Source organism: Oryctolagus cuniculus, chromosome 5 (genome assembly GCF_964237555.1).
Source record: "Oryctolagus cuniculus chromosome 5, mOryCun1.1, whole genome shotgun sequence".
Classification (NCBI taxonomy): Eukaryota; Metazoa; Chordata; class Mammalia; order Lagomorpha; family Leporidae; genus Oryctolagus; species Oryctolagus cuniculus.
This window is the reverse complement of record NC_091436.1, coordinates 46,104,469-46,130,850: the sequence shown is the minus strand read 5'-3', so window position 1 is coordinate 46,130,850 and position 26,382 is coordinate 46,104,469. Positions and strand designations below refer to the sequence as shown.

The window sequence follows — 26,382 nt, the reverse complement described above, 5'->3', positions numbered from 1 at the left end:
AAAGACAGAAAAAGAACAGGGTGATGAGAAACACAAATACACATCTACTAACAAAGTATACAGTTTATCAGGAGGAATTTCCGAATCCCAGATTACGGATTAATCATGCTTAAATCCTAAAAACTCTAAATAACTGAAAGATTCGGAAGAATTGGTTTATTTATTTCTGTGTATATAAAGCACTTTAAAAGCAAATAGAAAAACAGAGACATAGACTTTTAACAAAAGGTAAAAATGTACTAAGGAAAGTGAAATTTGCTTTCAGTGACTTTGTCATCAAACTTAGAGACTATATCCATTATGTGGGCTTGTACTTGCTATTTTCTCAATCTTAATTGATCTGTTATCACAGAGTGCTCAGTAAGTTCAAGATGAAAAGGTGATCTATTTCTCCTGATGTTATTTATTGGTCATTAGCTCTTTGTAGCTGTAAAGAATTGGAACGGATTGTAGACTTTAAATCTTTAAAACTAACCAAGAACAGAATGAGTGCCAGTGGGTTCTTTTTTGAAACCTTATACCCTCCTCTAGAGCTCTAAACTCAGGCAACTGTGAATTTATTTGAAAGCTAAATTATTACCTCATTACACTTGCATCCATCCTGCATTAGGGTTTGTACACAGAAGAAATAGGAAGAACATAATGATCCCTGTCATTATCTGTAAGTTGAACAAATTGCATAGTTCAGAGTCTACAGGGACACACGTTAAGTCACTCAATTGGATTCCTATCCATTTCATGACAGTGCAGTATCATGCTTTCTGCCTGGAGGACTGTGAGGGAACACAGGATTTTCTACTTAGTTTATGTATGTAATACTCCTTCCAGAAGGATACTTGCTTTCTACTCCTGGCATCTACTTACCATAGCAATTTGCTTATAGTTGGTTGTCAGGAAAAGTCATTATTTTGAAGTACATCTCAAGTAAAAGCAAAAGCAAATTCACTAACTCTTTAGATTGTCCTAAAAACCATTCTTTCACATACAAAAAGAGATCACCTATGAACTTGTAGTAGTGCCTGCTTTTCCATAAAAATGTTTTCTTCCATCCTTTTTTATAAGTTCAAAGTATTCTTTCAAACCCAGGCATCTTTACAACATTTTACAATGAGTGTGTTAGTCTATTTTTCACTACTATAACAAAATACCTGGACCTGGGCAACTTTATAAAGAAAAGAGATTTGTATATCTCACAGTTCCAGAGGTTCAAGGGCATGCACCAGCATTGGCGTGACTCTGATGAAGATCTCCTGGCAGATGCTGGAACACCTGCCAGAGGAAGAGTTCACACTGTCACAGAGGAAGCCATATCATAACCCAGGAGTCAGGCTCTCTCTTTTTATAATAGGTTGCTCTTGTGGGAGCTAAATCAAGTTCCCATGGGAACTACTTTAATCTCTTCCAAGGGCAGCATCCTCAGTGACCTGATGACTTCCCACTAGGACCCATCTTTTAAAAGTCCCACCATCTCTACACCACCACGCTGGGGACCAGGCTTCCAACACATGAACCCCTGGTGTAGAAACTACATCCAAACCATAGCAATGACTAACTGGAGTGGGCACTGTGACTGTAACATGGTAGTGGAAAGCTCTGATTCTAGATCTAGGCATTGTCGGTAAATTCAGCAATTATTGTTGACTCTATTATGTATCAAATGCTCATCTAAGCAGTAGGAAAAAAAAAAGAAGAGAGACAAAAATATTTGATTTTATGAAACTTACATTTAAGTGCAGAGATGGATGGTAGACAGCTTAAATACACATATCATGCAAATTTCACCCAGTGAAGTGCTTTGGAGAAAACAATTAGCTAGGGTTTAGGGAAAGGTAGAGTGTGTGTGTATGAGTTTGTGTGTGTGGGCAGGGGCAGGGCAAGTTGGGCAAGGGAAGTGAAAATTGGTTTCCATGTCAATAAAGTTTTTAGAGAAATTCTCCTAAGTTGGAGAGATTTGTATAAAGATCTGAAGGATTTAGAAGTGTGAGCCATTTGGATTTCTGGGCAATAGTCATTCCCACCAGAAAGAACAAGAAAAATGTTGCTGCAACTTTATGGATGTGAGACTCTGAGCAAAGATTGATGTTTTCTAGTTTACATCTGTGTAACATGAGGACAATTGTAGGACCTGTTTGAAAGAAATATTGTGAGAGTTAACCAATATGTGTACTATGAATGCCTAATATACACTGATAAATGTTAAATCTTATAGTGTCATTTGTCAATCTAGAGTTTTTATTTCTGATCACTTTATTTAACGCCTTCATCTATTGATTTCCCTGTAGGATTTCTTGATTTAAATTAGCTATATTGGAAAACATTCTATTCTTTCCAGTGATGTAAGCATTTTTTAAGTTTTCAAATATTAGATGAAAGGGACCAGTGCTGTGGCATAGCAGATGAATCTGCTGCCTGCAGTGCCTGCATCCCATATGGGTGCCCGGTCAAGACCCGGCTGCTCCACTTCCAATCCAGCTCTCTGCTATGGCCTGGGAAAGCAGTAGAAGATGGCCCAAGCTCTTGGCTCCTGGCTTCGGATTGGAGCAGCTCTGGCCCTTGAGGCCAATTGGGGAGTGAACCAACAGATGGAAGACCTCTCTCTCTCTCTCTCTTTCTTTTTCTCCGCCTTTCCTTGTCTCTCTGTGTAACTGACCTTCAAATAAATAAATAAATCTTATTAATAAATGTTAGATAAGAGGCGTTTCTCAAGCGAGATACTCAGCGGACTCATGGAATGGTGGATGTCCTGAACAGCACTCTGGCCTCAGAATCAGCCCTAAAGGCATTCCGATCTGGCTGAAAAGCCCATGACAGTATTTCAGGCATGGAAAGCCAAGACACTCTGGCAAAAAAAAAAAGGGGGGGGACCTAGATGAAAGATCTCTGTGAGTGAGATCCCAGTGGAAAGAACGGGTCTTCAAAGAAGGAGGTACCTTTCTCTGAAGGGAGGAGAGAACCTCCACTTTGACTATGACCTTGTCTAAACAAGATAAGAGTTGGAGAACTCAGGGGGCTTCCATAGCCTTGGAAACTCATGACTGGTGCATAGGGAGATTACTGATGCCATAAACGGGAGTGTCAATTTCTAAACTCAACAACAGGAGTCACTGTGCACTTACTCCTCATGTAGGATCTCTGTCCTTAATGTGCTGTACATTGAGGCTTAATACTATAACGAGTACTCAAACAGTATATTTCACTTTGTGTTTCTGTGTGGGTGCAAACTGTTGAAATCTTTACTTAATGTATACTAAACTGATCTTCTGTTAAAAAAAAAAAAAAGAAGAAATTATCAATTCCCAACTTGACTCTCACTGGGATTAAACATGACAATAGGTCTGATCTGATTTCATCATCATTTAAAAAATCATTTATTATTTTTCACTTTATGTTTCTGTGTGGGAGCAAACTGTTGAAATCTTTACTTAATGTATGCTAAACTGATCTTCTGTATATAAAGAGAATCAAAAATGAATCCTCATGTGAATGGAAGGGGAGAGGGAATAGGAAAGGGGAGGGTTGCGGGTGGGAGGGATGTTATGGGGGGGAAGCCATTGTAATGCATAAGCCATACTTTGGAAATTTATATTCATTAAATAAAAGTTTAAAAAATATTTTTTCTGTTTTTTAATGTTTAATTTTACCGGTTACTCATTGATGTATATGAACAAACATCTCTTTTGTCATACCATTCTTGCTCCCATTTCCCAGTCCTCATAAAGAACTACTTTTAACTCTTTCAGCTATTTCTCTCGGTATTTGCTTCCTTATATTTAAGCAGCATACATGTATTGTGTCTTGATTTTTTCATTTTAAATGTTGTCTGTTAGCTTCCCACCAAAGAAAATGATGATCTGGCTCCATCATGCTATCACCTGTGTGTAAACTTGATCTTCCCATTTTACCTATTAAATATATCATACATTTGAGTAGATCAGCATTTAGCAATCCTGCTACGTTGATAACAAAATACTGTTCACTTCTGCAGCAGGCACCCTATTTCTTCCTCCATTGATAATTATTTTATTATTGATTTTTTGCATTCATTCACCACTACACCCCCAGTTCCTCCTGAGAAATAAGACTTTCTCAGTAATATGATCCAAATGCAGTGTCTTCTCAGTTGCTGTTTATTGGAGATTCTCTGCTGGAGCATTCCATCTTGGCTCCCTGGCTGCTCTGTAGATGTGCTTCCAAGCCAGCTTCCATCTTCCTAGTTAGATTCTGTTTCCGATATCCTCTATCTTCTTCCTCCCTTGTTTATCCTCGTTTTAATGGAGCAGATGGCCAAAAGCTTTCTGTGAAAAGGTATGTGAGAGATTCATTTCTTGCCTAAATGTCTGCTGTACTCCCAGTGAATATTTTGCCTGGATATAGAATTCTATATGGAAGTAATTTCCCCTTGGAATGTTGAAGCTATTTTTTTCTGGTATTTGGTTTCTAATATTACTGTTTAAATGTCCAGTGTCATTTTAAAAAGTTAAAGTTTCATTTACTTTAAAACATATACTATCTCTCTATATATTTTCATATCATAATTTTAATGATAGACTTGATATGTATTTTTTACCATCACAAAATATTTAATAGTTTTTAATGAGAGTAAGTGAGCTTCTGATTCTGAAGTAATCTACAGAAAGTAGACTTGTGCTTGTCCAGGGCCAGGAGCTGGGGCTCTGGGCTATGCAGGCCAAAGTTTTGGGCTTTCTCTCTGGAGTGGCAGGTGTCATTGACTGGAATGGCAGCTGTGTGACTCCCAACCCTAGAAACACCCTAACTGGACAGAAGATGCCTCTGAACGTCCCAGTCCCTACCTACAGGACTCTCATTGGACACCACTGACGTCGCTGCCAGTAACCTGCCTGATCATGACAGCCTGTTGAGGCTCCAACCCCATGGCTTGCAAGGAAGACTGGAAAAACTCAGGAGAAGCCTTCCCCACCACTTCAGTTTCAATCCGCAGGCCACCTTGAATGCCTTCAAGTAGCATTAGGCCAGAGGTCTGCTTGTAATGGTGCCTCTTTCCCCAGGGATGCTCCAGCAGCATGAGAACCCAGAAGGCTTGGTTCATGTTACTGCAGGAAAGCCTTCGCCAGTGTCTGCCTTCATGACACAATTTAGGTTGGATGGGGCAATCTTGTGGAATTCTGAGCAGACTCCATCCTGGTATAAGCAGGTGTGGCTGCAGGCTGAGGGTGCCGGGATGGTCATCTCCCACTAGGAGGTGTTGGACCCCAGCCACTGCAGCAGCCCCAGGACTTTAGCATTGCCCCATACCTCTCGCCCTCCCCTGCCTTGTCACTCCTGTATCAGGACTTTGCAGTGCCTTGGAGATCCCTTTCCTAATGTGAGGAACAGGAGCTGCCTCTCCCCCACTTTTCAAACTTTGACAATTTGGTTTCCTTTTCTGATTTTTATTAATTTTTGAACCATCCAGGATGCCGCCCACCCCAGCTCTGATTCCTTCAAGGTCTGGCCTGTCTGGGCCTCCATTACATACTTTGCAGTTTGAAACTGCTCAGCCCCCCCTCTTCCCCATATCCTGCTGCAGGCATGACTGTCTCCTGCCCCTTGCTTGCCCACTCTGGCCTGTACCTGAGCCCAGATGCCTGAGTCCATGCCACAGTCCCCCGCATTCTGACATCTTGAACCTGGGCTGCAGGCCTGGCTGCCCAGAGCCTCCCAGATGCTGAGCTCTGGAAGCATCTTGACTCAGGGAGAAACAGCTCTGGCCTGGGGAGTGGGCCCCCTTCAGTCATGGTCTCCACCCTGGGGACAGGAGAAGGCCAAAGCCCTGGTCTTGGCAAACCAACCACCCCTCCCCTTCCCACCCAGGTATAAGTGCAGAGACTGCCTTCATAAGCTGGTCCCCCATAAGCTGGTGGAAACTGGGCACCGTGCCCACCTCACTGAGCTTCTACCATACTCACCCCTTGCTGAACACAAGCCAGACCAGAACTCAGACCGGACCTAGACTCCTTTTGTCTCAGTGCCAGAAGCCAACAAACAACTCCATGCAGACAAGCCCTGCACTTGCCCACTGGTAGAACCTGTCCCACCTTGTGATAGGTGGGCCCTGCCCCTGGCCAGCTGGGTCACCAGCTTCCCTCTGGGGATTACCCCCAACCAGGGGAATGGCCTCTTCCCCACCTTCCCACACAGTTATTTTTGTTTTTGTTATGAGTGCAATGTCATTCCTTTAAATATGAATATCTGATTGGATTTCTTATTATGGTCTCACATGAAATATATCCAACATACATATAAAATTTATAGCTTTCCTTTTCTTTAAAGTGGAGTACATCCTAGATTTTTCACTTTTTCCCTCAATTTTCTGCCATGGATGTACCTATTACTTTTTTGGCATCTTTTAAAATATTTTTGCTTTGATTTTTATTGACACATTTTATATATATTTGTGGGTTAAAATGTAATGTTTAAATACATGTGTATACAGTGTATTGAACAAATTAAGGTAATTAACCTCCTTCACCTCAATCACTTACTTGTTTTGGGTGAGAACATTTTAAATACTCTCTTCCAGTGTCTCACTGCCCTCATCTGGGCCAGGCATGGTATCAGTCCTCCAGACTCCCCTCGCCTGTCTGCAGGTGCCAGAGTAAAGGTGGCAGTGTTGCTAATGCTGGCAAGCGAACTGGAGCGGGATGATGGTCTCAGAGGGTTCTGGACAGCAGCCAGTGTGTCTGACTCCACTCGGAGGATTTCTACACGAGACCAGTTGCTTGTGAAGGAGGTTGCAGAGCTTGATGCTAATTCACTTTGTATGTGTAAAGTGTGTTTTCCTGATCTAAGCAGGCTTCATTGCTTTCAGCTGTCACCCCAGATGAGGGTTACTACTGGGTGGAAATTTTCAGTGTGAAACAGAGTTTTCGGATGGAGCCCCCCAAAGTGAATTGCTTGACTAGTATCTGACACCTTAACATCATGGAGACAGGGACGGCACTGGCTGGGCTCCCCTGAGGACATTAAATGATGTTTGGGGATTAAACTCTTTGTTTATTGATCTTTTAATTTTAATGATCCACTATATATTGAAGGAACAGAACATCATTTATGGGATAGGAGTGGCTCCCAGAATAAAGTGGATAACTACATCAAGTCTTACACCAGATGATAAGGGCAAGGACTTCAGGTCCCCAAAGGTGTGCTAGATTTTGTCTCTAATGTGAAACAGTGAGAACCTGGCCTCAAACTCCCTCTCAGTCCCCTGCACTGTCCCTGTTCTGTGGCTGTGTTGACCTGAGAAGACTGTCTCCAGCATTGCTAGCTGTAGGTGGAGAATTCAACATAACTATAGCAAGAAAATAGGAAGGGCAAATGTAAGGTTTATTTATTTATTTGCATTTTCCATATTTAATGAATTTAAAATGAGCGTAATCACATATTCTGAGATAAGATTTGTGAATAAAAGAAATAAAAGTCATTTAAGCCTAATTATGTATAAGTAACTGCTATACCTACAAAAATACACTTTTCTAGCTGTTTTGAAATATACAACCCATGATTGCTAACTGTAGTCACCCTACTGTGAAATGGAACATGAAAACCTTTTCTTCCTGTCTGACATTTTAGATTAACTGTTCCCCTTTCCCCTTGCCCCCATTGCCTCCCCGGCTTCTGGTAGCCAGTAGTCCAATCTCAATATCTATGAGATCAAGGTTTTTTTTTTTTTTAATATTTATTTATTTGAAAGGCAGAGTTACAGAGAGGCAGAGACAGAGAGACAGAGAGAGAGAGAGAGAGAGAGAGAGAGAAAGTCTACCATTCATTGGATCACTCCCCAAATGGCCACAGCAGCAGGGGCTGAGCTGATCCAAAGCCAGGAGCCAGTAGCCTCCCTTGGTCTCCCACACAGATGCAGGAAACTAAGGACTTGGGACATCTTCCACTGCCTGACCAGGCCATAGCAGAGAGCTGGACTCGAAGCTAAGCAGCAGGAACTTGAACTGACAGGCACCTATATGGGATGCTGGCACTGTATATGGTGGCTTCACCCACTATGCCACAGTGCCAGTCCCCAAGATCAACATTTTTTTAATCTTTTTTTTTTTAACTTTTATTTAATGAATATAAATTTCCAAAGTACAGATTATGGATTACAATGGGTTTTTCCCCCCATAATTTCCCTCCCACCCACAACCCTCCCCTCTCCCGCTCCCTCTCCTCTTCCATTCACATCAAGATTCATTTTCAATTCTCTTTATATACAGAAGATTAATTTAGTATATATTAAGTAAAGATTTCAACAGTTTGCACGCACACAGAAACACAAAGTGAAATATACTGTTTGAGTACTAGTTATAGCATTAAATCACAATGTACAGCACATTAAGGACAGAGATCCTACATGAGGAGTAAGTGCACAGTGACTCCTGTTGTTGACTTAACAAATTGACACTCTTGTATATGGCCTCAGTAATCACCCTAGGCTCTTGTCATGAGCTGCCAAGGCTATGGAAGCCTTTTGAGTTCGCTGACTCTGATTATATTTAGAGAAGAGCATAGTCAAAGTGGAAGTTCTCCCTTCAGAGAAAGGTACCTCCTTTGATGACTTTTTTTTTTTTTTTTCCAGAGTGTCTTGGCTTTCCATGCCTGAAATATTCTCTTGGGCTTTTCAGCTGGATCCAAATGCCTTAAGGGCTAATTCTGAGGCCAGAGTGCTGTTTAGGACATCTGCCATTCTATGGGTCTGCTGTGTATCTCACTTCCCATGTTGGATCATTCTCTCCCTTTTTGATTCTGTCAGCTAGTATTTGCAGACACTATTCTTGTTTATGTGATCCCTTGGGTTCTTAGTCCTATCATTATGATCAATTGTGAACAGAAATTGATCACTTGGACTACTGAGATGGCATTTTACATGCCACCTTGATGGGATTGTATTGGAATCCCCTGGTATGTTTCTAACTCTACCGTTTGAGGTAAGTCAGCTTGAGCATGTCCCAAATTGCACATCTCTTCCCTCTCTTATTCCCACTCTTATATTTAACAGGGATCACTTTTCAGTTAAGTTTCGACACTTAAGAATAATTGTGTATTAATTACAGAATTCAACCAGTAGTATTAAGTAGAACAAACAAAAGAATACTAAAAGGGCTACAGTATTAACTTGTTCATCAATAGTCAGGGCAAGGGCTGATCAACTCACCGTTTCTCATAGTGTCCATTTCACTCCAATAGGTTTCCTTTTTGGTGCTTGGTTAGTTTCACCGATCAGGGAGAACCTATGATATTTGTCCCTTTGGCTTATTTCACTCAGCATGCTGTTTTCCATATTCCTACATTTTGTTCATTTTGTTGCAAATGACCGGATTTCATTTTTTTTTACTGCTGTATAGTATTCTATAGACTACATATCCCATAATTTCCCAAGATCAACTTTTAATAATTCCACAGGAATGAGATTATGTTGTTTTTGTATTTCTGTGCCTGGCTTATTTTACCTAAAATAATGTCCTCCAGGTTCATATGTGTTGTCACAAGAGGCAAGATTTCATGTGTATATTATATTATCCATACATTCATTGCTGGACACCATCTGTTATAAATGTTGCTGTAATAAATGTAGGATTGCTGACATCTGCCTCATAGATTTATTTTACTCTTTGGGACACCCATCCAGTAGTGGAATTGCTGGATAATAAAGTAGCTCCATTTTTAAGTTTTTTATTTTCTTGTGAAGATATGAAAAATTTTATGCCAAAAGTTTGGCAGTCTCTGTGAAATATAAGTATTTATCTCAAAGCACAAAATCAGGAAACTGATAAAGAAACAAAAAAAATTGAATAGCGCCATAAATATTTAAGAAATTAAGTTGGGGCTGGCACTATGGTATAGTGGGCTAAGTCTCCTCCTGTGGCGCCAGCATCCCATAAGGGCTCCAGGTCTTGTCTCTGCTGCTCCTCTTCCAATAGAGCTCTCTGCCATGGCCTGGGAAAACAGTGGAAGATAACTCAAGTCCTTGGGCCCCTGCACCTATGTGGAGACCTGGAAGAAGCTCCTGGCTTCCAATCAGCCCAGCTCTGGCCATTGTGGCCATTTGGGGAGTGAACCATTGGATGGAAGACCTTTCTTTCATCTCTCTCTCTGTAACTCTGCCTCTCAAATAATAAAAAAAAAATGCAAAAACAAAATTAAGTTCATTTTCAAGACTTTTTCAAGAAATAACTAAGAGCTTAAACAATTTCTGTGATGAATCTTGTGCATTTGTATAGATAAGGATCGAATGCTGTCCAATATGTTTCAGGAGAACAATCTAACTCTGATATCAAAACCTAATAAGTACAAGAAAAAAAAAATCACCAACAGGTGAAAACCTCTTAACTAAACACATAGAAAATCATGTCCAGAAAATGATAAAGATGATACATGAATCATTAGGTTTTTCTCCTTTCTCCTCTGTGTCAGCTCTAGTGTTAGTTTTTGTAGTTTCGTGTGTTTTCATGCTGGTAATTGTCATTCTTGCATGTCTGATATGCGACTGTCTTAAACCTTTTTTGTAGAGCCATCAGAAGATGATTCCTTCAGTTTTGGCTTGTTACAACAGGTCGTTATTTCACCTTCATTTCAGAAGGGTAGTTTTTCTGTGAGTGGTACTCTTTGGTCTTCAGTGTTTTATATTCAGATTTTTGCATATTTCCCATTTTTCTCTCTTGGCCTATAAGCTTTCAGCTGAGACGTCTGCTGGTAATCGGGGATTTGTTTTTAAGTCACATGGTTTTTTTTTTTTTTTATTGCTGATTTTAGAATTCTCTCTTTGTCTTGTATTTCTGACAGTTTGACTATGATACCTGACTCCAAGAGGGTCTTTTTTGGTTTAGTTTATTAGGGATCCTTTGGGTTTCCTGGACCTGGGTGTGCATTAAGCCTATGATTATAAAGTAAATTGGAATTAGGTTATCACAAAAATTAAATGAAAAAAAAAGGAAGGAGGGAGAACTGAAAGAGAGAGGGAAGGAAATGTGGCTACCTTTTTAGAATTGTATCTTTGAAATAGGTGAAATTTGTTCTCTTTATCTTAATTAAAATTAGTGAAATAAACTAGTCCCCAAAAGACAGTATCATATATTTCCCTGATTTTTGGTAACTAATAGAGTACAAAAAAGTAATGTATATAGACAAAATTGAAATTTTTACGTTTGATTATTGTTTATAGCCCTTGCCTATACTCTTGAGGAATAGTGGTTTTTCTACTTAATACTTGTTGGATTCTTTATTTAGTGGAGGGCTAAGCTTGTTATTAGAAAATTGAAAATATGTCATTGTAAATATTATAAGAAAAGGATAGAAGGTAGTAGTAAAGGAGGGAGGGGTATAAAGTATCCTTCTGCTCTTAACATTGCATAATGAACTATAAAAAATATGACATTGAAAAACTTAAAAGGAAAAAGGAAAGGAGGAGGCTTTAAGTAGGAAGGAAGGGAGGCAAGTATGGTTATCTTTTTAGAACTGTATCTGTGAAATACATGAAATCTGTTCTGTTTATGTTAATAAAATTTAAAAATATTTTTAAAATATTTGAACAAAATTTCTGCAATTGTTTAATTTAGTAGGTTTTGCATGCCATTGCTCTTCTCCTTAATCTGGAACATACAATATTTGCTTGCTTAAAAGAAACCCATAATGCTCAAAAGTTTTCTTCATTATTTTAATTTTTGTTATCATTTTCTAACTGGGTTATTTTAAAGAACCATCTTCAAGTTAGGAATTGTTTTCTTTGGCCTACTCAATTCAACTGTTGAGGCTTCCCAAGTTCTTAAATATTGTTTATTGAATTTGTTAGCTCCAAGATGTCTGACAGGTTCTATTTGATTATCTTTCTCTTTGCTGAATTTTTCATTTATATCATGAGTTGTTTTCCTAATATTGAATTATCTGTATTCTCTTGTATCTCATTACACTTCCTTAAAAAAATCATTATTTGGAATTTTTTGGTCAAGCATTTTCATCAAATTCCATTTCTGTGTAGCCTGTTACTAGAGAGTAATTTTATCCTCTTGGAGATCTCCTGTTGCCTTTTTTTAATGCTTCTTGAAGAGTCCCTATGGTGTTGGTTGGAGATGCCACATTGGCTTTTGTTCCAGGTGGCCATGTTGATGTAGAGTCCATGTAGAATCATTAGCTGGAACCAAAATTGGTGATGTTTCCATGTGTCTCAGGGGCCTGGATTGCAGGAGTTGTGTGATTGTACTAGCAACTGGGATGCAGCTGTCTTATTTGGGGCAGGTTTGTTGATGGCTCTGCGAATTGTATACTTGTTTATAGGCATGGGGTACCTGTCAGTTTCTAGGGATTGTATGAGTGGAAGTGCATCTATGTATGCCCATAGGGGCTGGTCAAGTGTACCTGTCAGTGTCTGAGCAGGGCCACACAGGGGCTAGACAAGACCTGTGTGCCCAGGCATGGGTCTCTTCTCAGTGTCTGGCATTGCCTAACTAACTTCATGGTGCCTCAAGAGGCTGCTCTATTCAATGAGGTGTGGCCAGCTGCTTCCTGTGGCCTCAGTGGGCCAAACCTCTGAGAGTTGTCGGCCTAATTGCTTTTGGGGGCTACAGAAGGAGTTAACCAGTTTCCTGGGCATGTTGATTGGCTGAGCTACTCAGGAAAGTCTACTGGGCTGCTTGTTGGGGTTGTGACTGGGTGGATACTGCCACTTGTCTAATTTTCTGGACCTCCTGGGGCTAAGCTGCTCAAGGTTAGTTGTCTCCTTGCTTAGTTGAGCCAGGGCTATAGTGAATGGGACAACTGCTGTTTCCAAGGCAGCAGGAGGAAGGACTTTCTGCCTGCTTCCTGGTGTGAAAGGTGGGTGATTGGGGTCAACTTGTTGCTTTTCGGGGCCCCTTGTGAGCAGGTTTTTCATGATGGCTCCATGCAGCAAGAGCCTGGGTTGGGGAGGGTACAGTTTCCCATGGGGACTTTCTCAGGGGCAATGCAACAGTGGGGCAATCTGGCTGTTCCTTAAACTTAGCTCAGAGCCTGCAAGGGCTAAGAATTCTCCAGCAGTAAAAGCCTTGGGTGTCTGCTGCATAAGTGGAGACTGTTCCCTACTGAGTGAAATCCTTCTTGGTTCAGAGTTGATTTCGAGAATGGTAGATGCTGTGTGCTCAGTTTCCTTTTTTATAAACATCACTGAATATCTCCTTGCTCTGCAACACTGAATCTAGTACTCATATTCCTCTCCCACTCTGCAGCATGTGGCATCTTCTCCATGAATGGGAGAGGGGTGGTGGGCAGTCCCTTGGCCACCTAGCTGAGGAGTTTACAGTGGCTCAGCTCATGGTTACTGGCCTAGGGGCAGGAGCTGTGAGACTGCTGGGCACGAGGTTTCACTGTGGCAGGACTGGCACTAGAGCTGGTACTAAGGCCTGGACTTAATTCCCTTTCCCCACTCCCAGGCAGGAGCTGGCTGTCTCTAAGCAGTGCTCCTCTGACTTGGGGATGGGATGACACAGGCAACTGTGTCATTACTTCCATCTTTAATATTTCTTTTCTCTTTATTGTACTAAATTGAGGCACTGTGTTCTCTTACCTGGCTTCCCTAGCTCTTGTAAAGGCAGATTAGTGTGTGAACAGCTGTTCAAATCAATATCTCTGTGGGCAGATGATCAGTGGGGGATCTTATCTAGTCACTATCTTGTTCCACTTCTCCTTGACATCTTTTTAAGCTGCTCATATTATCAGTCCCTGATTGCCCATAATGCTGTGCTATTTTGATATTATCACCAATAATTATGTTGATGATTAATATTTTAGATGTTTTATTTTGTGTATATTATTTGTCTTAGGGTGACTTCTCTAGAGCAGAACTTGAGGTGAGAATTGGTAGAAAAGTGAGGAAGTGGGCCTGGAAAGGAAATGAGGCCATGAGGGTGTGATATCAACTACAGTCCCGCCTGGGAAGCTGTGCAGATGTGTGGTGCCTATCTTAGATTTATCCTGATCAATAGGCAGAATCTGATTGTTTATACCTTTGTCAGCTTTAGTCCTGGATGAGGGATCACAAATTCCCAGACTCTTGTCTGTTGAGTCAAGGTTGAATCCAGCAGCCTGAGGTAACTCTGCTATTGTGCAGCCATGAGTGCTGATGTTGGGACTGAAAGCTCACCAGGAATTGGTATTCACAATCATGGTAACAGGATATGAGATGATATAGGCAGACTGCTGACTGTGTCTGCTGCATTATTATAGGAAAATTCCCTGTGAAAAGAAGTGCAGTTCTCATGAACTCAGTTCATCTGACACAACAATAACAATCTTTAAGCACGCTGATAGTGAGATTCTTGTGTCTCAATCAGCACTCATTGCCCTTATATCACTTGACATTTGTTTTCAATTATAGAGGAATAAAGCAAACTAAAAGATGTTGATCAGGTCTAAATACATTATCAGCGTTGTTTAAGAGGTAAGTGTAATTAATTCTGAGACTCTGATAGTTTTAACTCTTTAGGACATGAATCCTCGTTATAAATCCTAAAATTCATCGAATGATCAGATATTCTGCCCTCCTGTATTTTAAAAAACACTGTATTAAGTCTTTCGACACTTATTTTCAGAGAATTTGACTATTGTTTGGCACTAGTTTTGGCCCTGGAGGAAAAACTTTGAAAAAGGTAAACAGGATGGCAAGTCTTAGGGAGCATGTATTTCTAGTGTGGAGAGACACGGGTAGATCTGACACTGATGTCTACTGTGGAGGAAATAAAATGGCTGAAGTGATGTAGAGTACAAGAGAGCTGCTTGTAGGTGATTATTCAAGGAAGATCCTCTATGAAACTTCATGTTAAAGCTAAGGCATGAATGGTACTAAAGAGCCATATGGGAAATCTGGAGGAAGTTTGCTCCACGAAGAGGGAACTCAGGTGAAAAGACAGGGGTGAGGTTGGTTTGTGTTCGAGAATCCAAAAGAAGGCACTGTGTTGGAAATGTCAGAGCAAGCAGAAATGATGTGGTTCAGAGTTACACAGGGACAAATAATAAAAGGCCTTGTAAGCCATAGAGAAGGATCTGTTTGGTTTTCACTTTGAGTCACAGGAAGCCACTGGAGAGTTTTAAGTAGCACAGTGACATGATCTGCTTTATATCTTCAAAGATTCCTGTGAAAATTTTAGAGAAGATGTAGGAAATAGTAGAGAGAGGGATTCTGTCTAGGAGGACATTTCTTAAGACCAAGAAGATCCTGGAGTTGGCGACTAATAGGCAGATTCTGAAAATTATTTTAGAGTAGAGTTGGCAGGTTGTGTTGATGGGGAGCAGGAAAGGGCAGCGGAAAGGGTAAACTCAATAATGACTCCTAGATGTGTGGGAGGAGAGAGTGGATTGATGATAAGTTCATTTTTTTTAAGTCTCCATTATGTCTGAAATTATCAAGTACAATTGGTTATAAATAATGTTGCTGTACTCTTCATTGTGTCTAGAGTTTAAATATATGTAAATGTACCCTATTCATTCAAGTTTTCATTGTGTTCCATGACAGATTAGTTTGGCCTTTTTCCTTGATTTTAAGTTTTGTTTGGCTAAAATATTTTTTTTTGGCATACAAAAGAGGAAGAAATAATTTCCTCATATTATGCTGTTATATTTCATTTCTTTCAAGAAAAATTTCCAGGGGAATGTCTTGTCTCATTGATGCCAATGTCATTGCTGGAGAGACTGTTCATCTCAGTTTATCACACTGACCCATTGTGTGGTCATCAGTACTGGATTACTAGGTATTTCTTTCTCCACTGTTGCAAAACTGCAGGGCTTCAAGGAAAGTAATGCTTTGCTCCCCTCTTCTGCTGAATTCAGGCTGAACTCCTAAATTTTAGTTTGTGGCACTGTTGTGTTATACTGTATCTGTAACTCAGCAGATTTTACCAACTATTTCTGATTTTAAAATAATCTGAGAAACGTTATGAACTATTTAGTTGATCTAAGTAATCTCTTGTCTTTGAGTACTAGCCCTTAAGCTCAGACATGTGCCTATCTGTTTACACCCCTGACTGAGAAAAGACATCGTTACTGAATGCATTTGAGCAGCCATGTGAATTAGTGTACTTCTTAATGCATAACCTGAAGGGAATTATTTTGGCACCAAGGAAATAATTCCTTAGGAAAAATACTATTAATGCAATTTAAAAATATAACTCGGTGCTCTATAAATGTATTTTTTTCAGAATCATTTATTTTCCTTACAGTGAGACTCAAAATATTATGCTGAAAAAAGCTCATAAAATGGAATGTTCTTATAAAACGTTTTCATCATTTTTTGATTATGAAAACGTCCACTATAGAAATTTATAAAAATACCTAAAGTTGTAAATCACAAAATAAAAACAATTTATAATCTCATTTCCAGAAGACAACTCTAGTTATCATTACTGGATAATTCCTTGAATTTTCTCTATATATGCATTTATACCCCCCCTCCACACACACACACACCCTATATGAAATACATAGGGACTGGCACTGTGGCACAGTGGCTTAACTGCCACTTGCAATGCAAGTATTCAGTATCAGAGTGCTTGTTCAAATCCTGAGTGCTTTCCCTCTGATATAGCATCCTGCTAATGCCCCTGAGAAAACAGTGGAAGATGACCCAAATCCTTCTCCCCACGTCATCCTTGTGAGAGACCAGGGTGAAGGTCCTGGCTCCTGGCTTTAGCTTGGCTCATCCCTGGTTATTCCTGCCATTTGAGGAGTGAACCAGAAGATGGAAGATCTTTCACTCTGTCCAACTCTGTTGCTCTGTCTTTCAATTAAACATTTAAAAAAGAAATATGAACCATGAGATCAATCTGTTAATACTATTTTATATCCCATTTTCTTGTACAATTGCAGCTGCATTGGATAATTTAGTGACAGCATTGTATGTTATATAACACATTATATTTTTCCTGTTTGAGGGTATTAGGTTGTTCCTGTTATTTTTAGAAATTTGGTGTTCTACCAGTATAAATGATGCCAAACTGAACAATTTTTAAATTCATGTTTCATGTTATTTCTGATTGTTTCCTAAGCATAATAGAACTCTTTGGTTAAAATGTACAAACATGTAAAGTTTTTTTTAATTGTCATATATCTACTAAATATAAAATTGTGACATGCTTTGTTATTTTTTGCCAGTTTGATTTTTTAAAATATAATAGAAATACTCAGTTTGCTTTGTTTTCATTATTGATGAAGTTCAACATTTAATCATAGATTTATTTGCCCTTTATATTTCTCCTGCCTAGCTGTGTTTTTGACTGTTTTACTTTAATATGTTTTGTCATAATAATAGTATTTTCATTACTGATTTGTAATTTAAATGTAATTTAATTTTATATTTGTTTTAAACTTATTTTCTTACCTTGTTTAATTTTTCAAAGCATTTTTGGTATGTATATGTTTTAAGATTTATATGATTAAACCTATTTACTTTATCTTTTGTAATTTTGTGATTTTTTTTTGTGGTTAGGAGACTGATGTATGGTGGGAAGTATTTATTGCCTTTTATAACTATATTATAATTTTAATCCATCTGGAAGATATTTGGTTTATAATTTTGGATACTGTAGAATAGAATTTTATTTATTTTAATTAGGAAACTTTCCAGTGGTGGGCATTTGATGCAATCCTTTATGATGCCACGTGGGATTCCACATTCTATATCAGAGTTTCTATGTTCAAAGCCTGATTCTACTTCCATTTCCAACCTCTTGCTAATGCTCACCATGGGAGGCAGCCTGTAGTGGCTCAAGTGCTTGGATACTTGCCACACACATTGCGCACCTGGATTGAGTTTTGGGCTCTTGGCTTCTGTATGGCTTAACCATGGCTATTGGGTACATTTGCAGAGGGAACAAGCAGATGGGAGATCTGTGTCCATCAGTTTCTCTCTCTCTGTCTTTTAAATAAATATCAAAAACAAATTATTTTACTTTTTAAAATTAGAAAACTTTCCTAACATCATTTGTTGAATAATGTCTTTGTGAAATCTATTTTAAGCTCCTATATAAAATTGTCATAGTCATTATAAATTAGGGTCATTCAAAAAGTTAATGGGAAATAGAATTAAACAATGTTTATTTTTGTGCAAAATTTAGAATTCATGCGTAGATCTGCTGTAAAATGTTCTTTCCATGAACTTTTTTATTTAAAAATATGTTTGAAAGGTTTATTTATTTACTTGGAAGTCAGAGTTACAGAGAGACAGAGGGAGACAGAAAGAGAGAGGTCTTCCATCCTTTGTTTGACTCCCCAGATGGCAGCAATGGCCAGGCTGAAGCCAAGAACCTAATCCGGGTCTCCCATATGGGTAGCAGGGGCCCAAACACTTGAGTCGTCTTCTGCTTTTCCCAGGCCATTAGCAGGCAACTGGATCAGAAGTGGAGCAGCCTGGACATGAAGCTCATATGGAATGCTGGCATTGAAGGTAGTGGCAATACCTGCTTCATCACAACACCGGCCCACTCTGTGAACATTTAAAGTCTCTCTGCATGAAATTCACAATCTTTTGCACTAAAGTAAACTTTTTATCTATTTTTCACATGCTTCTTGAAGTTTCCCCTATAAATCACACTGTATGTTCTTAGAAACTATGATTAGAATTTATTTCTCTCTCCTTTAACTGATTTTCTTTTATACATAGGCATATTAGTTAAGGTTTTCCAGAGAAATATGCCTTCATATATAAAGGTACTTCAAAAGTTCTTACAAAATATAATTAAAGTATAAATATTCTAGTGCAAGAAATTTTTAAAATCCATGCATATGAGGAATATTCCAAATCTTCATGTAATATGCATATTTTAAATATTTATTTATTTTCAATTGATTTGAAAGGGAGAGAGATATTTTATATCCACTTGTTCTTTCCCCAAATGCCTGCACCAACCAGATCAAAGCCAGGAACTCCATTTGGGTCTCCCACATGAGTGGCCAGGACTCCAGTACTTTAGCTATCATCTCCTGACTCCTGGCTGCCTTAACGAGCAGCTAGATAAGAATCTGGAGGTGGGATCCCAGGCACTCAGATCTTGGTCATGGGGGTCCCAAGCAACTGTTTAATCCATTGCACCACATAGCTGCCCCTGTAAAATGCATACTATGAGAAAACTATGCATGGATTTAAAAGCTTTTTTGTTAAGTATATATACTTTATTTATATGCAAATATTTCTTATAGGGAATTGGCTCATATTATGGAGCCTGAAAATCTCAGTGTGTTGTATGCAAGCTGGAAACCCAAGAAAGCCAATGGTGTTCTCTGAAAGACAGAGCCAGTTGATGGTACAGTTTCCAGTCCAATTCTGAAGACCTGGGGTCCAGCATCTGGAATGGCTGCAGGAGACTGACATTCCAATTCCAGTAGTCAGACAGAGAAAACTGGACCTTCTTTTCACTTTTAATTCTATTCAAGCACTCAATGGACTGGGTAATGCCCACCCACACTGTGTAGGGCCATCTGCTTTTTCTAGCACACCAAGATCTAGGTCTGCCACATGGTGGCAGGAATCTAACTACTTGAACCATCACCACTGCCTCCTAAAATCTGCATTATCAGGATGCTGGAGTCAGGAGCTAGAGTGGGGAATAGAACTCAGGAACTCTGATGTGGAAAACAGGTGTCTTAACCACTACGCTAACGACTCCCTCCCCATATTTTTTATCCTTCTTGTCTTACTTTATCTTGTCTTATCCTTCTGTTCTTCTATTCTTTTCTTTTCTTTTTTTTTCAAGTAAGCAAGAACCCGTTTATTGGGCACGTAGTGAAGAACCTTAAAAATCAAACCAAGATGGAGTGACTTAAGCTAACACTATTAAAAACAAGAAGTCACCTTTGCCCCAAATAATTCTTTTCAAAACACAGTTTTGATCAAATTTTGGTGTTGGAGTGGAGTTGTGCTTTACAAATTAAATGTTTTTATACACTGAATCCAATCATGTGGCACGACCTTTAAAGGGTTGAGGAGTGTTCAGTAAAATTTACTTTCTTAAATGCTTTTTAAAATATTTTTATAATAATTTTACTATTTTTCTCCATTGTTTCAATTTTGTTTATTAATTTTGGCTTATTATTAATGCTCTTAAATATTGAAGAATTTCTAATATAGGACATTGTATTCCTGATGTAATTTTTCTTTTTTAATTTTAATCTTAAAATAACTTCCATACATGTATTTTTCCATTTCTTGTTGAATTAGTCATTTCCTCCTTTTATTAGGTTTGAATATCATATTATTTTTTAAAAGACAATGCAACCTTTATTCAGTCAGTTCTCAAGATCTGTCATTGTAACATCAGACCTTTCAATTCTGTCTCAAATTCTGTTTTTGTATTATTGTTGATTGTATTTAAACTGGCATCTTTTGGTTATTGGTGGTCTAGATTACTAGAACCTTTTAAACGTATTTTTTTACATTCCTGTTCTCCAGTTCTGGTTAGTAAAATTTTTCAAACTCTAGACATGAAAATTCAATTATTCTGTTGTAAATTTTGAATTATTCTTTATTATCTTCAGAATAAACTTTATTTTGTAGCATGGTGTCATATTTTGAATGTTGGCTGTCTTTGAACTGTCTCCCTCCTGCCTTTACTTTATGGTGCCTAGAAGGGTAATGACAGTTTCTCCACTGCCCCTGCTGCTTGTCTCCCTTCTCTACCCCACCACACATAGCTTTGCCCTCCTGGCAAGATACTACTCAAGATTTCACTCCAAAACAACTGCCCATGGCAGGTTTTCTTGACCTTACTAAGCAGACATAAACCTTTTTCTTATGTTCTCCCAGTATGCCTTTTTCTTTCTATTACACTGTTGAAATTGCTTTCTTCTGAGTGGCACATTTTTAGAAGACTCCTTTTTCCCTCATCGTTTAGCCCCAAAGCTTAGAAAAGCAATAGTATTACCCTTACCCATCTAAGTAATTGTATTGAGAATTCTCATTAAATGTATTCCTTTTCTGTGCACTGGCTTGTTTCTTGGTAGCTAAGTTGAACTCTTGATGCTAGAAAGTCATTATGGTTTTGTCATCAGTTCAAGGTCAGATGGAGCTAAATATAAATAATCCAAATGCAACTTGTAAACATGATTCATATCTGATGCTCAGAAAAATGGGTGGTTTAGTTGTAAAGTATGGTCATTTTCTCTACAAATGCATAAAATTAAAGAATATAGTGGGGCCAGTGTTGTGGCATAGCATGGAAAGCTGCTGTCTGCGATGCCAGCATCCCATACGGATGCTGGTTCCCCAGATGCTGCACTTCTGATCCAGCTCCTTGCTAACAGCCTGGGAAAAGCAGTGATGTCCATTGCAGCCATCTGAGGAGTTGGGAGTGAATCAGTGGATGAAACATTCTCCCCCTCCCCAACTCTGACTTTCAAATAAATACATCAATCTTTTTTTTAAAAAAAAGAATGTAGTTCATCCATAGTGCAAAATGTTATATTTTATCCTGCATGCAGTGTCCTACACTATCTTATGTCATCGTGATGATTGAGTTTCTGTTACAAAGGAACCCAAAATTGGTGTTAAGAACACAGAAATTCTTATTGCTCATGTACAGATTATATTTTTTTTCTGGTTTAAAAAATATATTTGGGAGGCAGAGAGACACAGAGAGAGAGAGAGAGAGAGCAAGAGACAGAGTGCCTGCTCTCATCCACTGATTCACTCACCAGGTGCCAGGGGCCCTGACGCCGGCAACTGGCAACTTCATGCTGTTCTCCCAGGTGGGTAGGAGGAATCCAGGTACTGAACCCATTGCCACCACTTCCTGGGGTCTGCGTTAGAAGGAAATTGGATTTAGGTGATGGAGCCAGGACTTGAACTGAAGCGTTTACAATGCAGGACTAGGCAAATCATAATTGTTGTCTTAATCACCAGGCCCAGTGCCTACCACTGTATGACATACTTGTTTGTTGGCTCAGCTGTGTTCCTGGTAGTCATTTGGAAACTCAGGTTCTTTATATCTTGTGTTTTGTGTTGGCATGGCCACAATGGGGTCATGAACACCTTAGCACTCCAGCTGTTAGAGAGGGGAAAGTGAGTATCCCAGGCCCTGAAAGAGCACCTGTCATTCTTACATTCATTTGAGGAGACCTTAGTAACACAGAACAGCTGCACCAGGAGCTTCAAACTGTAGCTGTGGAGTTGTAGTACCAATACCAGAGAAGGATACTGCTGGAGTTGCAAGACCCACTAGCAGTTGCCATCACATGGCTCTCCTCAAATAACTGCACATTTGAAAAGAACAGTTTGGGCCTCATGTAGTAAAAACAGCTTCAAAAAGATGGAATATATAAAGTGTATTATTGCCTTTATTTTAGAACTACCAGCTAGTTGAGATTTGCAGGGACAAAAATATTGCTTACATGATGTAGAACAGGAACTATCATTATGTTCCTAAAACTGTATATGAAATACCTGAAATTTGTTCCCTTTATGTAAATTTTTTTAAATTTTCACCTTATTTTTGTCTTCACCCCTTAATTAAACATAAAAAGTTATCTTTGACAGAATAGGAAGTATTTCCCAAGAACATCTCATTTGAAGAGGTTTTGTAGTTAGCTTTAGTATAAATGGAAAGAATTACCAGATAGAATTCTGCAGATTTCCATCAAAGTTACAGTAAAGGATGGGAGATTATGAGCCAAAAAAAAAAGAAAAAAAGAAAAAAGAAATGCCTGAGATGGGCCACTAATGGGAGTCTGTTGTGAAAAGTGAGAACAACAGAAATAAGTTTGTGGATATAGAGAATGGTTCAATTCACCTGATCCCCAGATGAGAACCCAAGGAGGTAAGAAGGAGCAGCACTGGGCTATGCTAAATGAAATGAGGCAGTCGATGGTGAAACCTGATGTAGTGCAGTAATTTGGATTGCTTGGTAGGGAATTCACTTGACTTTAGCTGTAGGAAGAGATATTAGCCAACTGAGTGCACAAAAAAACGCATTATCTTTTTTTCGGGACTTTTTCTAGAGCCTGTTTTGTGTGTATGCTCAATTTAAAATATCTCCTATTTGTGTCTTTCATATATAATGCTTCTCTGTGATAATAAAAAGAATTTGAGTTCAAAGCATGAAATCATGTTAGGATAGTTCTCTGGTGACTAAAATCAAAGAAACATGAAACTACTGTTTCAATTTGTAAACCACTATTATGATATGTGTTAGAAGCAAATAAGGGACAATTTTAGAATATCCATAGAAAAAGTGTATTATGAAAATAACACTGCATGGAGTTCAAAACGTTTGACCAAATTAAACTTAACTTTTATTTTTATTTTTCTAGTAACTTTTTCATAAAAATAAGCATGATAGGTGGTATATAGACCTTCTGTCCTACATGAGGGAGCTGGAATTTTTGCATATTCTTTAGATTTTAAATAAGGTAATGTGCATAAAATGCAACATGATTGTTATTATCATTTGTATTGTTATTCTTGTAATTCAGTATATCATTTTACTAAAATAGAAAACCACAATATTATATTAGGTTGTATTTGATGAGTTATACTTGTATCAGATACAGTCATGCATTGCATACTGGCAGGATAATTCACAGACAGTAAACACAGGCTAAATATCATGTAATATTTTTCCAGAAGTTAAAATATCAAAATGCTAATGTCACTAACATTCATAACGGATATTTTCTACTTTCAGTAGTTTAAATTCCACAACTATTTAATAGTAAGTCGTGGTTTAAATTTTTGCATAGGAAAATATATTAATTATATATATATTAAAATAAGATTTTATTTGCATATGCTGTCATAAACTTGGTAAATTCAGGTATGAAACATTCTGTGACTTTGGCCATTAATTATGGAACAAATCACTATATTGAATAACAAGTTCAAAATGATAACATGTGTCTTTTCTACCCTATTAAAATTGTTTAATTATGAAATTCAGTTCATTACTTCTGTTCTCTCAAGTGATTTCAAAATAATGTAATTTCCTTGGTTTTTAAGGATCATCTGTTAATCTGCAGACTGAATAGATGTAAATAATTTACAGGTGCTGTTAATTTGCAAAATACTTTGTGTATGGTTTTGAACTACTCAGTAATATAAAACATTATCTGAATGAAATTTATATTTTATTTATTATTCAAACCGGATTTGTATGCATATGTGTGTGTGCTTGTGCTACATCTTGAAGTAACTTACATTTCTGTTAAAAATGGAGAAAAAAATTCTTCCTTTGAAAAATGTTTCTGATTTCCTCCCATTTCACTGTTGTCACCGCATAAGATTTGATAACTGGAATGTTACAGCACAAATGTGTGGCCCATTAATCATGCTGATTTGTTTAATGATATTTAATTAATGTACCTCAAAGCCTTGTAAGTTAATAAAAAAGACTTATAGTTAAAAGAGGAAGAAAGATAAAATATTAGATACGGTTGGACTCTACAAATGTGTCATCCTGTGAAATGAATATACAACACATGAAAATAAGAAGCAAAGCTGGTGATGGTTTGAGTCTTTGTGTGTGTGCGTGTGTGTGTGTGTAACACATGCATCTTTCCACAGTCATGTGCTGAGAAACGATATTGTGTTCAATAGCAGAAAAGATATGCAGTGGTTATCCCATGAGATTGTATTTCCTTGTGACAGAGCCATCTAATTTGTGTAAGCACACTGTCTGATATTTGTAAAATAATAAAATTGCCTTGGGATATATCTTGTCATGATGCAATTCATGACTGTATTTCTCCTTTTATAGGAGAAGATGTAGGAATTGAGTATTAATTAGAAAGATTGAATGTAGATATTGAAAAGGTTTTTCAAACAAGTTTGAGTGTGTTTTGTGTCTGTTTTGTCTGTATGCTGTAGGCTAGCAACTTCCTGAAAGAATTCCTTCCACTTTTGATTTTTTCAACTAATAGTTTGGCTGGAGTATTAAATTTACCAATGAAAATATAATAAGAAAAATCTTGATTACTCTCACTACATACCTGTAGTTCTGATAATCTGCTCAGATACTTTTTAGAGTAATGGTTTACAGATAATAAAAGTAATTCATTGCGGGCCGGCGCCGCGGCTCACTAGGCTAATCCTCCGCCTAGCGGCGCCGGCACACCGGGTTCTAGTCCCGGTCGGGGCGGCGGATTCTGTCCCGGTTGCCCCTCTTCCAGGCCAGCTCTCTGCTGTGGCCAGGGAGTGCAGTGGAGGATGGCCCAAGTGCTTGGGTCCTGCACCCCATGGGAGACCAGGAAAAGCACCTGGCTCCTGGCTCCTGCCATCGGATCAGCGCGCTGCGCTGGCCGCAGCGTGCCAGCCGCGGCGGCCATTGGAGGGTGAACCAACGGCAAAGGAAGACCTTTCTCTCTGTCTCTCTCTCTCTCGCTGTCCACTCTGCCTGTCAAAAAAATAAAAAAAAAAATAATTCATTGCAAACATTTCATTCCCGCTGGCCATAATATTTGTTAAGACATTCATTTAGCAAAATGTAGAGACTGGCGACTAAGTCAATAATTATAAAAATAGTAATCTATTTTAAGACAACCGAGCAACACGCAATGTCTTGATTACACCTTGATAATTTCTGGCATTTTTAACAGTGTATATATTTCTATGTAATTGATTGTAAATACAGCTCATTCTGTTGATTATTTTTCCCTTTTCTATGTGTCTATTATAGTTTGCCATATCTCAGGTGCACATAGGAAGCAATTTTAACCTACTAAACCACAGGATCGGTCCAGTTTTAAGTGACAAAATGAAGTGATAATGAACTCATTCATTAGATTTTTTAAAATACCGTGGTTGATTTTGTACCTTTTAATAAATTTATTCACACAGTAATGCATTAGCATTTTTCATATGCATATTTATCCCCAAGCCCTATATTCTGATACCTTTCTTTCTGAACAGTATCAGAAAGTTTAGGTGTGATTTCACCTTTTAATCAGGCTGCATGCAAAGACACTGGCCCAACTAGGATGACGGAATACAGTAGCATTTGCTACTGATTAGCAGCTACAAAATTTTTACCTCCTACAGCTCTGTTCCTTATCTCTTATAAGTTATTCTGATAGTCCCTCTGCAATAACTGTATGTTAATAATTTCTGATACTTTAGTAATGAAAAGGTGGAAATATGTTTAGGTTTAAATTGTTGCTTTTTGTATATTTTAGTTTTATCAAAAAGTTATAGCTTAGAAACAGTCAATATTTAGCTTGTAAATACTCAGGTCTAAATAGCATTATAGGGAAATAACCCTGGAAAATGAGTTATAAAGCAGTTAACAATGAATCCTTACATTCTAAATTTAAAACAAATACTGTTTTCTGTGATGCAAACAATGGACACCAGTCTCAGGAAGTACAAAGAAGAAATTTTTGGATTGCCGAGTTATTTAATAATACTCTTGTATTAGTTTTATTCACTGA

At 38.3% G+C, this 26,382-nt stretch overlaps 1 protein-coding gene and 1 pseudogene across 6 annotated transcripts in view; both read left to right on the top strand.

Annotated features, from left to right (window-relative positions):
* The window catches only part of NKAIN2 (sodium/potassium transporting ATPase interacting 2), a 1,172,348-nt gene that overhangs the window by 90,254 nt on the left and 1,055,712 nt on the right, over positions 1-26,382 (top strand). The window lies entirely within an intron of this gene.
* On the top strand, positions 6,297-7,263 carry LOC138849596 (NEDD8-conjugating enzyme UBE2F pseudogene; annotated as a pseudogene).